The 13,030-nt window shown below is 43.2% G+C and overlaps 1 long non-coding RNA gene across 1 annotated transcript in view; it reads right to left on the bottom strand.

Annotated features, from left to right (window-relative positions):
- Positions 1-2,649: 2,649 nt before the first annotated feature.
- LOC134970132 (uncharacterized) overlaps positions 2,650-13,030 on the bottom strand; it is a 30,843-nt gene continuing 20,462 nt past the window's right edge. Inside the window, exon 3 of the long non-coding RNA XR_010189683.1 lies at positions 2,650-2,868. This is a non-coding gene — a long non-coding RNA (uncharacterized LOC134970132). The remainder of the gene's footprint in view (positions 2,869-13,030) is intronic.

Genomic DNA, 13,030 nt, shown 5'->3' with positions numbered 1-13,030 from the left:
CCGAAGTCTTCTGCCGCCGATTTTCCGGAACACTTCTTGCTTCTGGCTCTGTAAGGGGGCCGGCGGCGCGGCTCCGGGACCGAACGATCGAGGTCGGGTCCTGTGTTCGATCCCTCTGGAGCTAATGGTGTCCAGTAGCCTAAGAAGCCCAAGCTACCACCAGTTAGGTAGGTTCGCTTCTTCTCCCCTTAGTCCCTCGCTGCAGTGAGTCTGTTGCCAGCAGATCTCACTGTAAAATAAAAAACCTAAAATATACTTTCTTTCTAGGAGCTCAGGAGAGCCCCTAGTGTGCATCCAGCTCAGCCGGGCACAAGATTCTAACTGAGGTCTGGAGGAGGGTCATAGTGGGAGGAGCCAGTGCACACCAGGTAGTCCTAAAGCTTTCTTTAGTTGTGCCCAGTCTCCTGCGGAGCCGCTATTCCCCATGGTCCTTACGGAGTCCCAGCATCCACTTAGGACGTCAGAGAAAATATATGATTGTCACTATTTGTCATACTAGAGACTGAAATGATGAATATATTTTGGTTTACAGTATGTGCTATGTGCAAGTCATTGCTCTCCAAAGTCCTATTCACGCTAATCTCTGCAAGTAATAGGCCTCCCACGGATCCCTGTTTCAGGAAGTTCCTGACTGTATAAATGAATTAGATCTTTCTAATTTAAGTGGACACACACTGTTCAAAACACAGCAAGGGCATGTCTCTCCCTTTGAAGTTGACCTGGTCAGTAATGGTCCCATTAAGTTTCACTGTGGATGATCTTTTGTATGAAATAGCATTATTTCCTTTAAAGATGTCATGGCTAATACAGATGACAAAAGTCCCACGTCTGGGAAACTCTAAGCTTACATTTACTGTTTGAAAAAGTTGCTTTTAAAGTATGTTTTGTATTATACAAATTATGTTTTGTTAAACATTCATTAGAGGCATAAACCACCTACAGTATCATTTTGTGGGTGTAATGACAGAGGTCAGACATTGTTGACATTACCTATTTGGAATTGTGCCATTGGGTTTGATAGTAAATTCCGGAGGTCGGGATGCTGACGGTTACATGACCGACCATGACATCCCGACTTTTAGAATGCCGACAAAGGATGGAGTAATCAATTTACCCCTCACCTGTCCCCTACCCTAAACCCCCTGGGGTGGCAGCTAGGGCTAAGAACACAGGGTGTGTTGGCTATTGCTAATCACAGGGGGTGGAAGCTAGGGCTAAGGACACAGCTGATGGCGGCTATGGCTACCCCCCTGTGGTGCCGAAACCCCCCCTTCCCCGGGCCCTGACCCCAATACTCTCCATTTAGATGCTGTTGGTCGGGGTTCCGGCACCGGGATTCTGCACAATGTTGGGATTCCGGGGTCCACCGCACCGGGACGCTGACTGCATCCTATGCCACTCTTGATTAAGGAAAATCATACTCTGCTGTCTCTGGGAACATGTGACATGTCTTGTTACCTTACTTATTGAACCACCCTCGTACAAGCAAAGTTGTCTATAACAACCAATCAGCTTTTAGCTAGCATTTATTAAATACATTTTATAAAATAAAATGCAGAAACCTGATTGGTAATTAAAGACAACTTTAGCTATCTGCTTCACTCTTTGGAAGATTTGATACATATCCTCATTTGGCTCTATAGGGAGATGTATCACATTTTATTTCATTTTAGAGAGCTGTAAAGTGAAGTCACCCAAAGCATCCAATCAGCTTCCAGCTGTCATTTATCTAGCACAGCTGATGGCATGACAGTTAGCAGTTGGTTGGGGTTCCAAACACTGGATGACAGGGTGTAGTTAGAAGTCAGTAGGTCGACCCCATATGGTTGACATACAATAGGTCGACAGGTTCAAAGGGTCAACATGACAATGGTTAACAAAACAAATGGTCAACAAAAGTTTACTCTTTCAACTTTTGCTTCATTTACCATCCACATGGACTAGGAATAATAACCTGTGGCGAGCACAGCGGAAGTAGAGTGAGCCACCTTGCCTGAAGCATGGTGAGCAAAGCATGCCTCATGAGGGGACACGGTGCACTAATCATGGTCACATATGTTACAACATACAAAATGACACCCCAAAAATGTAAAAAACTTTTTCTGTGTCAACCATTTGCATGTTGATCTTTTGACCCTGTTAACCTTTTGTACCTGTTGACCTTAGACACTGTTGACATTTTGACCCTGTTGAGCTTTTGCATGTCAACCATATGGGGTCAACCTATTACTTTTTACTGTAGATTTATTGATCCACATCCGATTAGTTGCTATGGGCAACTTTCCACTTTTTTCTCTTTATCATTTTATCTCTCTCTATTGTTTGCTACAACTCCCCCTGTGTCCCATTTGAGCATGGAAACTTCATAACAAATGAATACATTTTATAAAAATAAGTGAATTATGTGTTAATGATAAGATGCATAAGAATTGAGGAAGTTCCGCAGATGAACTACAGTATTGTGAGCTTACCACTGAATCAGCTCTTGCAGTATTTGAATTATGTTTCATCCTTGCGGTGCATCTTAAATGTACTCTTAACATTAGGTACTGTTACATCCAGTAGTTAAACAAGTACTGACTTAACGATATAAAATCCTGAAATTAAGCAAAAGAATGAGCAACATCTCCATTTTTTATTTTGGCATGATTCATGGTCAAAGCAGGAGTCCGCTCTCATATATTCAACCTTCAGGCAAAAAATAACTCTTTTAGGCTGCCCAACCTGAGATGTATCCAAGAACTAGTGTTCTAGAGTGTACAGGCATAGAGCATGCTGATTTGGTGGTGTGCCGCCATTTGTACTTTTGGAGACATAATCAGTCTCCTGTTGCTCTCAGTAGGGGAGCAGAGTTTTCCTCTTTCGTGCCTGAAATAAAAATAGTTTTGTACAAATTCAACTCTTTTTTTCAGCTTCTCATCCCTTGATTTGCATGGCAGAGTTGAGAAAAGAAGTTTGATTTACGTTGCATAAGGGTGTGTGTGTGTGTGTGTGTGTGTGTGTGTGTGTGTGTGTGTGTGTGTGTGTGTGTGTGTGTGTGTGTGTGTGTGTGTGTGCTTTTGCATATTTTCCGTATCTATTAAGGGACAGACTTCATTTATATGTTAATATCTGTCGGCACTCGGCACCCTGACTAAACATACAGAACTATCTCATGGGAAGCTGATTTGTTTTTGTCAGTTTGGCTATACTTCAACATCTCAATGGTAGCAATAATCTTGATTAGCAAAACAATTGGGGGCCTGAAGGACCCTGCCGATCTTATACGAAAAGATCTCAGGTTACAGTTTATTAATGTGACACATTTAGAGGCCAGACAACCGTTTTGAGAAAAAGTTTATTTTTCACAGAACATTTTTTTTCCAAGGAACAAAAGAAGCTAATTTCATTTCAGAAATAATTTTTCAAGTAATTGCACATGACCCTAGCAGTGGTTTTATAGACTATGTTTTAGATTATTATTATTATTATTATTATTATTATTATTAATATTACTAATAAATGAAATATAATAATAAAATTATAATAAAACAATATATTTTATGGAGCATTTAACTAAAATTTAAAAGTAAAAAAAAAATTAAAAAGTTAAAAAATGTGGCCCTAATTTTCCCTTGTAATGGGTAATTAATCATTGAAATAAAAACAGAAAAATACTTACTTCACACAAAATTGCAAACACAGTAATGTGAGCAGTGTATACTATTAAAATATTGAAACTATTTTGACAGTTGTAGACTTTCCAAGAAAATACCTACTTTTAAGCTTTTTTTAATCAGAAGATTTGGGAATTTTTTACTTTAGTTGCTCATTGATTATTGTTTAAGCTGCTTAAAACTTTTACTTTAGAAGTCTCCTATTTTCAGCATTAAAAATACAATCTAGGTTAACCTAGGTTAACAAAGACACCTCCAGTGTGAAGAATTTAATAAACTGCAAAAGTGCAAAGCCCTCACTCACTCACTGACTCATCACTCATTTTCTTTTCCCGATATGTTAGGAATCTGAAATGTAACATACTGTAGGTATTCTTAAGGTGGGAAATAGGAAAACTATGTAATTATAATTTTAATAAACCTGCCTAAGGGGATAAAAAGGGGGTTGACATAATTACATCATTACCGATGCGTGGCTTGTGTTGCGTGAATGATAACGTCCAAATGGACAATCGGATCAGAATTTGGATTGCACCTCCAGTGTGTAGAATTTAATAAACTACAAAAATGTTCCTGTCACTTTTTACCGTATCTGCTATGGGTGCTCCTCGGGTAACACCAAGAACCAAGGATTAATATTTACTTACATTAAGACGTCTCAGATTTATAACTCAATAGATTTACTAAATTTTTAACTCTCATTTATATTTACAACCGTGAAAATCAGAAACTCCTGTGCGAAAAACGGGTAGAACAGCTAGTAAATTTGAAAGAATGGTGTTGGACCATGTTGAGTGGTCTGCTGGTAGACTATCTTTAAATTGTAATCATTTGCATATAGGGAAAACAGATATCTGGAGGATGCTATTCTTAAGCCCAGTACTCACGGGCCGATCAAGGAGAGATGCGTGCTGAGCGAACCGCTCAGCACACATCTCTCCTGCCGCTCAGCACAGCGCGATCTGTGCTGAGCGTGCGGGGGGAGACGGGGGGGCCGCTCACTTCACCCAGCGGGTGAAGTGAGCGACCCGCTAGATTGGCCTGCATGCAGGCCAATCTAGCAGCGGCGATAGCGATGTGCGGGGCCGCGCATCGCTATCGCCGAGGGGGCTACACACGGAGCGATCCTGCCGATATTCTAAGCAATCTAGTCAGATTGCTTAGAATATCGCTCCGTGAGTACCCCCCTTTACTGTGCTACATTATAGTCCTTGGGTCTGATTCAGAGATGCACATCTCCAATGGTGGGAAGACTGTGCATGTGCAGCCCTCCATCTGCAAGTCCCCTGATAGTGTCTCCCAGCCACAGCTTGATTGACAAGCTACGGCATTTTAAAGGCATAGAGGGGGCGGGTAAGATGAGCAAGGACTCATCTGTATATGTATGGCTATTATATTCTGATTAAAACAATATTTCCCAAACTAAGGGCCCGATTTAGATCTGATCGCTGTTGTGCCAATTCCTACCTTGGCCGATTATCGAATGACTGCGCATGCATATGCACTTCAATGCACACGCGTGATGCCAAACAGCGACAGAATGGTGCAAAAATTTTGATTGCTTGGCGTACACAAGGTTATTGACAGGAAGCGGACATTTGGGGGTGGTAACTGGCCATTTTCTGTGAGTGTCAGGAAAAACGCAGGTGTTTGCAAGCATTTTCTGGGAGGGTGTGTGACGTCAGCTCTGGCCCCGATCAGCCTGTGTCTATCACACTGTAGGAGTAAGTCAAGGGCTACGCAGAGACTTTACTGTATGGAAAAATCATTCGATGGTGAGTTGCGAACGGATTTGGAGATGTCCGCTGCACAACATACACATGCATTCGCACACTTGCACGGGGCGGGTTTTCACTCTCTATGGGCAGATGGGCAGAGGCTATCTGATTGCAGACTGCTGCAAAAACGCAGAGGAGCGATCAGGTCTGAATTAAGCCCTTAGGGGTCTATTCATGAAACAGTGAAAACTGTGGAGAAGTTAGCCTGTGGAGAAGAACCAATCAGCACTGAAGTAACATTTATAACTTGCATACTATACAATTGTACAGAGCAGCTGATTGGTTGACATTCTCCACTGACTCACTTCTCCACACTTTTCATTGCTTCATGAATAGACCCCTAAGTCCTCAAGGCAGCCTAAATCCGGGTACACACTGAAGCTATGTCGGGACGATTTGCCATTTCATGACAACAAATCGGCTACTTCGCTCAGTGTGTACGGGTGATTTGCATGCTCCCACGGTCATAAGCGGTGGAGGTTCTTCGGATCTGATGCTTGGCCAACCGGACATCTGTTGCTAGAGATCATGTCATGCAAATGAAGGATGGAACAGTGATCGTTCTGCCATTCATTAAATCTTTCCAGTGTGTATGGGCAATCAGGCTCAAGGGAAGTTATCCCTTAAATTGGACAGATTGCCTGTCGCTCCAGTGATTAACAGTCCAGGTGTTAAGACCAACAATGATTGTGCACAGATGGTATAATAAAACTGACTGAGGTACTAATTAAGTCACCTATGCTTAAGCATGGTTATCCTTAAAACCTGGAAAGTTAGGGTGCCTTCAGGGCCATTGGATTGAAGTTCAGCATTCAGGGGGGCATTCAGGTGCGATTGTTATCCCTATTCCTTTTGTAATGATTTGCCATATGCAGTTGCAATTATATGCTAATTTGGGCAGAAGCTAACCTGTGCAAAAGAATAGCCACTGCAATCGCATCATTTGCGTATGGCGCCTCATGATTGCAGAAACATCGCTAACATCGTCACACATCGGGTCGCCACACAGGGCCTGAGTACCTCTGTAGACGCGCAGGCTGAGCCGCACTCCCAGGACGCTCAGGCCTCTCCAGTAACAAGTATGATCACTGCTGCTAATGCATGCACGCCTAGAAAACACTGTCTGAATGGCCATGACATGCCTGCTTACACCTGACCACTCCCCGTTACCACCCCCAAACGCTGTCTTCCTGTCACTCATTTTACGACTCCTTACTAGGTGTGAACGCAAAAGCAGTTCACTCACTACACACGTGCACTGCAGCTCATACGCATGTGCAGTAAGAAAACATTGACCAATGTGCATACTGTAGCCACTTTGCGACTGCACCTGAATGAGCCTCATTGTGCCTATTTGGCTTTAAGACTTTTTGTGCCATTGGGGGTCATTCCGAGTTGTTCGCTGGTTGCCGATTTTCGCTATGCTGCGATTTGTTGCAAATTGCGCATGCGCAAGGCACGCAGGGCGCATGCGCTTAGTTATTTAACACAAAACTTAGTAGTTTTGCTGTGGCTTCTGCGGCGCTTTTCAGTCGCACTGCTGTTCGGTAAATGATTGACAGGAAAGGGGCGTTTCTGGGCGGCAACTCAGCATTTTCCCGGCATTTGCAAAAAAACGCAGGCGTGTCAGTGAAAAACGCGGGAGTGTCTGGAGATACGGGGGAGTGGCTGGCCGAACGCAGGGCCTGTTTGTGACGTCAAACCAGGAACTAAACGGACTGACGTGATTGCAATCTGTGAGTAGGTCCGGAGCTACTCAGAAACTGTAGGGAATTATTTAGTAGCAGTTTTGCTAATTTTTCATTCGCAATTCTACTAAGCTAAAATACACTCCCAGAGGATGGCGGCCTAGCGTGTACAATGCTTCTAAAAGCAGCTAGCGAGCGAACAACTCGGAATGATCCCCCATTGAGAGCATTTTAACTGATTGCATTTCAGAGTGGTATGGAAACAGCACCCTGTCAAATAACAAGGCAATCTAAAGTGTGGCTAAAGCAGCTGAACTGGTTATCGCTCAGGACTGAGGACATTTACCTTAAATCAGCTTGGAGATGCAGAACAAAATATTAGGCAGAAAAGACATCAAAGTCATGATTTATTTGAATTGTTAACATCAACTAGGCGATTTAAAAATATTAGAATGCATACTAATAGATTGAAAAGTAGTGTTTACCTGTCTCTTATAGCTAGCTTGAACTCATGAGTGGTTCTATCATGTCAGTGTGTATTTTCCATTTGGATCTTAGCTGGATTAGTACATGTCTGTTGTCACTGAATTATTATGCTGTGCCTCCTGATGAAGGCCCCTTGTGGGCTGAAAACGTTTGAGAAGCTGAGTATAATGTTTTGATTCTACAATGAATAACATTTTTCTTGTGAAAGTCTGGAGAGTGCCCCCTTGGGAACAATTTCTATAGTTTGATACCTTGGTATTTGGTGGACCCGCCATTCATTGAAAGTTACTTGATGATGTGAGTGCAACCTTACTGTATGTGTATATATATATATATATATATATATTTGCTGTGTCCAGCACTCAAAATATTACAGTCTCTTACCCCGGTGTCCAAGTCCAAAGTGGTGCATCCACTACTATACCAAACGAAAGGGACGGCACTCAGAGGATTTTAGTGAAAATGCTTGTATTCAAAAAGTCATCTTAATTACATCATCATCGACGTTTCGGTGTTCATCTCACCGTCTTCAGGATGTACATGCAATATAATCACCATAAATGACTGTCAAAGTCAGAAAAATATCATGATGCACACTGCCATATTTGCACCTCATATGTGTCCTCGCTGCGCATGCGTGCGCTCTCCCGTGCGTGCGCATACCCGCTGTTATGTGCACCCGCAGGCGCACGGTATGCGCATTTACGGTAGAGTTTATGTGCGCCTAGCGTGCGACTCAATCGTTACATATTTTCACCATATAATGTATTTTGTAGATTATGGTCCCTTTGATAGAATCTGAAAGTTTAGTTAATGTAGCATGTTCATGGACAAGGAGATCCCTCTTTGTTTGATACGAAGGGTCAGACAAGGGTTATACAGTGGTGTTTAGTATCCATCGGAAGAGTATTTAATTAGCAATATTCCGGTGTTGGTTTGAAGCGGATTAATCGCTCGTGCGAATAGTTATGGACATAAGAAGTTTATGGACTTTTACTATATTTGCACTTTATTATCCATGCGGCGGGAAACCTAGTTTCCCACCCACCTGAGCAGTTGGAAATAGTCACAGCCCACCTGTATGAATCAACCTATGACCTTTTGTTATAATGCGAAGAGGAATTCCTGTGTCCAATGAACAATAAGAATATAGGACCATTGAACTGTATTATGTGTAGGGTATAAAAGGACAAGCCGATCTGGGCCAGCTCGCTATTCTCTTCAACGGTTCTCATTGCTGATAATCGGGAGCTGGATATCCAGAGGCGCATGCGATTGTTTCCCTAGAGCGTAAGTTTTCTCCGCAATCATATTGTTTTTCTTGTTATTGTGAGCCATATCTCTCTCTCTCTCTCTCTGCTCTTTCTCTCTCGTTCCTCTTATATAGTTATTGTACTACTATTGTATTTCATGTGTAGTTATCTGGTTAGGTAGTCTATGTTATATTGGTAGTGTATGACTTGTATTGTATTATTCTTTTAGAACGTTCATTCATTTCCTTAAAAGGCGTTAGACCCTTAGACCGGTATTGTGTGTTCATTATATTGCAGTGGGTAATAGGCGCGTCTCTATCGCTCAAACAGCTTTAGTGTAAACCCGTTTACACAGTGTTGCATTCTCATCTTATCACTACGCAAGGATTTACAGTATAAGTACATTGTTTATGGTATAGTTATAAAGGTTTAACATTGTGAGCGTCTGCGCCGCTGGTGATCTCCTCGTGGTCCCGAGCGTCCGCTACGCTAATAGCGAACCATTACGTTAGTCGGCAGCCAATAGCGTGCCTGCCTGCGATCTCTTGGCCGTAAGCGAACGAGCGTCTCGACTACGGCTAAGCGATTGTTACGCAACGTGCGTACCCTTACGGTATACCATACGTAAATAGCGTACAGTTTTCTTAGACCTCTTAAAGGGTTTTAAGTAAGATAAGTATTCAGCTTTAACAATTGGGGGCTCATCCGTCCTTCACATATCTGCACTAGGTAATTTCAGCAGACATTATCCATCAGCAAAGGGCGGGAGGTCATATTCCTCGTAGTGCTGTCTGGATAAGCGTCTGCTTCGCTTAGTAAAGGGTGCTGAAGGAATCCGGAACCGGAGGTAAGAACAACACGCTAGTGTCTTTTAAAACTTTTATTTCTGTCTTGCGTACGCACGCACGCATATATCTGCATTTCTTTTCATTTGTGTATTTTCATATCACTCTCCTGTTTGCCATTTCACAATTGTTAACGGGCTAAGAAAGATTTGTTGCTATCAGTAGTTAAAAAGTAAAGGTAATACATTTAAGGGGTAATTTGTAAAGCACGCACACAGCTTTGCCTAAGATACAAGGAGAGACTTGTGTGGTGCTCGGTGGATGATCGAGGATCACCTACATTGATAAACGTGTTAATTGTGTTACGGTGGATACCTGCCTTGCGTACACGTGTCTCTAACAAAAGACTGAGACTCGCGCACGCAACCCAAAGGCCGACGCACGCAGCGTATATTACGCAACGGAGCGTCTGGGTACGCCCACGTAACAAATCACACGATAGTGTTATTTTTTTCAGGCAAAAAGGTGGCAACGCGATAAATAGCACAAGTCAATTTTAGTGTCTGAAATTTAATTTAATAGATCCTTCTCTAAATTCACGACTCATCTGGTCTAAAGGAATGAAATTTCTGCGCAGAAATAGAAATAGAAAACGTGAAAAGTGTACATGTGGTGAGTGAGTGTTTGCATATATAAGTTTATACAATTTTTTGAGGTTGAACCACAAGAAGTCGAGTTCTCGCAGGGTACATACATGTAAGTGACGTGCATGGTGGCTAGGGAGGCATCCCTTGTTAAACATAAAATCTGAGCATTAGAGTATAGCAGACCAGGAGGTCATACTGTAGCACAGACCAGGAGGTCCAGAACAGACCAGGAGGTCCAGGTACAGCAGACAAGGTAGTCCGCTATAAATAGAGAAAAGAGCACAACCCAGGGGGTTGGTGCAGAACCCATATAGGCCATTAAAGCTCATGCTGAAGGAATTCGCAGCCGCAATTTTCGATTCCACTGGTCGCTCCGCACATAAGATTAGTTGCTTATGTGCAGACTGATTGTACAGCACGTAATTGTGTGCATTAGTTAGTAATTAGACCCAGTACCATTTGCGTACGAAAAGGGATCATAAACGCTATTTGTACATTATAACGTGATTTGTGTAATTTTTTTTTATTTTAAGGGAAGTTCGTTGGTCACTCAGGGACTATCCAGCAACCAATAGTTACTGGAAAGAGTAAGTGCTCTGCGGATCACCCTCACATGTTCCAGTAAATAGCGGTTCAGGTCGCAGGGGCCCTGTGTCGAGTACGCCAGCGCTAAGGCAGTGTGTGGGCGTATTGGTCGGCGTGGGCGAGTGAGTGGGGTACTCGGTAAACCGCCACCGTCGGCCTATCTTGAACATCTTGGTTTTTGTAAGGGTTCGCTGAAGCTAAAGCAACACCTGCAAGTTATGGGGGCCAGTTGTTCAGGTAGGGGGCGATCAACCTCGGTTCGGGTTGATTCAGTAAACCGACCAATCGGGTCGGCAAGGTACGTAATGTGTGAAAAATACGGTTCACACACAGAGGTTTTATGTGATGAATGGGAAAGAATGACTGTACATGACGGGGAGAAATTCCCAAGAGTAGGCAGCTTTAGCCCAGATGTGTTACTAAATCTAAGGAGAAGGATATGTCTCATTAAATCAACAAAGAGACGGATCAAACATTATGATTATATGCAGTTATGGCAACAGGAGGGTGAAATACAGAGAGGATTGGCTCAGGCGGCGGGATCTAACCCTATCAGGAAACTGATAGCCACGGCACCGCTGCCACCATATATATCAGGAGAGAAATTGGTTGCGGAGAATGACGCATCAGGGGGTAACAAACAGGCACTTAGCAACTGTATAAATGTTAAGGATAATGTTAATAAGTTAACTAATGCAAGTATTAACCCGTGCAAGTTGTACCCTGTTCTAAACTTTCCCCAGGAGTGTGATCAAGAGGACGAAGCATCAACAATATCGGCGCTCTCTCTAGCAGCCACCATATCAGAGACAACAGTAGGCACGGCCCAACCCTTAAGATTAGTAACAAAGGCCCCTAGCGGAGGGACAGGTGAGGTCGTATCAACGGGTAAGTACGGCACCTTACACTATGCTGAAACCATTTCACCGCAGGCTGTAGAATCTAATCAGAATGATGTTATTAAACTTGCTCCTGTTCCCAATGGGAAAACGGACACCACAGGAGTCACTCCTATCATAAACATTGCCATGTACAGCCCGTTTTCCCGAATGGAATTAAGAACCATAGTGTCTGAATTCCCTGATCCTAGGAAAGATCTAGTTGCTAGCCAGAAATACATCAGAGACCTAGGGAACACTGTAGAGCCCAATAACAAAGACTGGCAGATATTGCTGAGGGCATGTTTACCCTCCAATGTCGACTCAGCTCAATTTTTAGCTGACTGTGGATTAGACCATGATGTACCCCTTTCAGATGTGTACAATCAAGACAATGTAAAAAGAATAAATTTACAGTTAAAAGAGTATTTTCCAGCTGTAGTTAAGTGGAACAAAATTTTCTCCATTAAACAAAAGGAGTCAGAAACAGCTGCTGAATATTTTCACAGGGCATTACTAGATATGGCTAAATACACAGGCATAGAGGACATTAAAACCAACATAAATCATAGAGAAGTAGCAGTATCTGTGCTAATGGATGGTTTAAAAGAAGCATTAAAGACAAGGGTACAGACCACACAACCATGTTGGCGAGGTCTGTCGGTGGCTACTTTGAGAGAGGCAGCTGTTGATCACGATCGGAATATCACCAGACACAGGGAGTCACAAAGTGATAAGTTAATGGCCGTAAGTATACAGGCCCTGACCACAAGGCAGCCTTTGTATAGATCACCAAACCCTGTGGGTAAGTCAAATGTGGTAACCTGTTATTCCTGTCATAGAGAGGGACACTTTGCACGAGACTGTAAATCGAGAAATACACAAAAGTCTTATCAACCCCCTAGACAACGACACGACACACGACATTGGGATCAGGGTCCGCAGAAACGGACTTATGAGCCACATGCAGGGGAAACAAAAAGATACCCCCCGAACAGAGACTGGCAAGCCTCTGGTAGTTCCCAGTTAACTCCCTCTCAAGTAGTCGCTGCCAGCGGGATTCAGGGAGGTCACCATACCCCAGTGTTTTTCAACCGCTGTGCCGCGGCACACTGGTGTGCCGCCAGCGGTTGTCATATGTGCCGCCGCAGTCAGAGAGACCTGCTGCTCCGGTCCTGGCTGCTGCCGTCTTCACTGCATGACGTGACTGTGGAAGAGCTGCCTGAGCTGCATAATAGTGATACAATACACTTATAGTATCACTATCGGGTTGC

This window comes from Pseudophryne corroboree, chromosome 11 (genome assembly GCF_028390025.1).
Source record: "Pseudophryne corroboree isolate aPseCor3 chromosome 11, aPseCor3.hap2, whole genome shotgun sequence".
In the NCBI taxonomy this organism is placed as follows: Eukaryota; Metazoa; Chordata; class Amphibia; order Anura; family Myobatrachidae; genus Pseudophryne; species Pseudophryne corroboree.
This window is presented reverse-complemented; position numbering and strand designations above follow the sequence as displayed.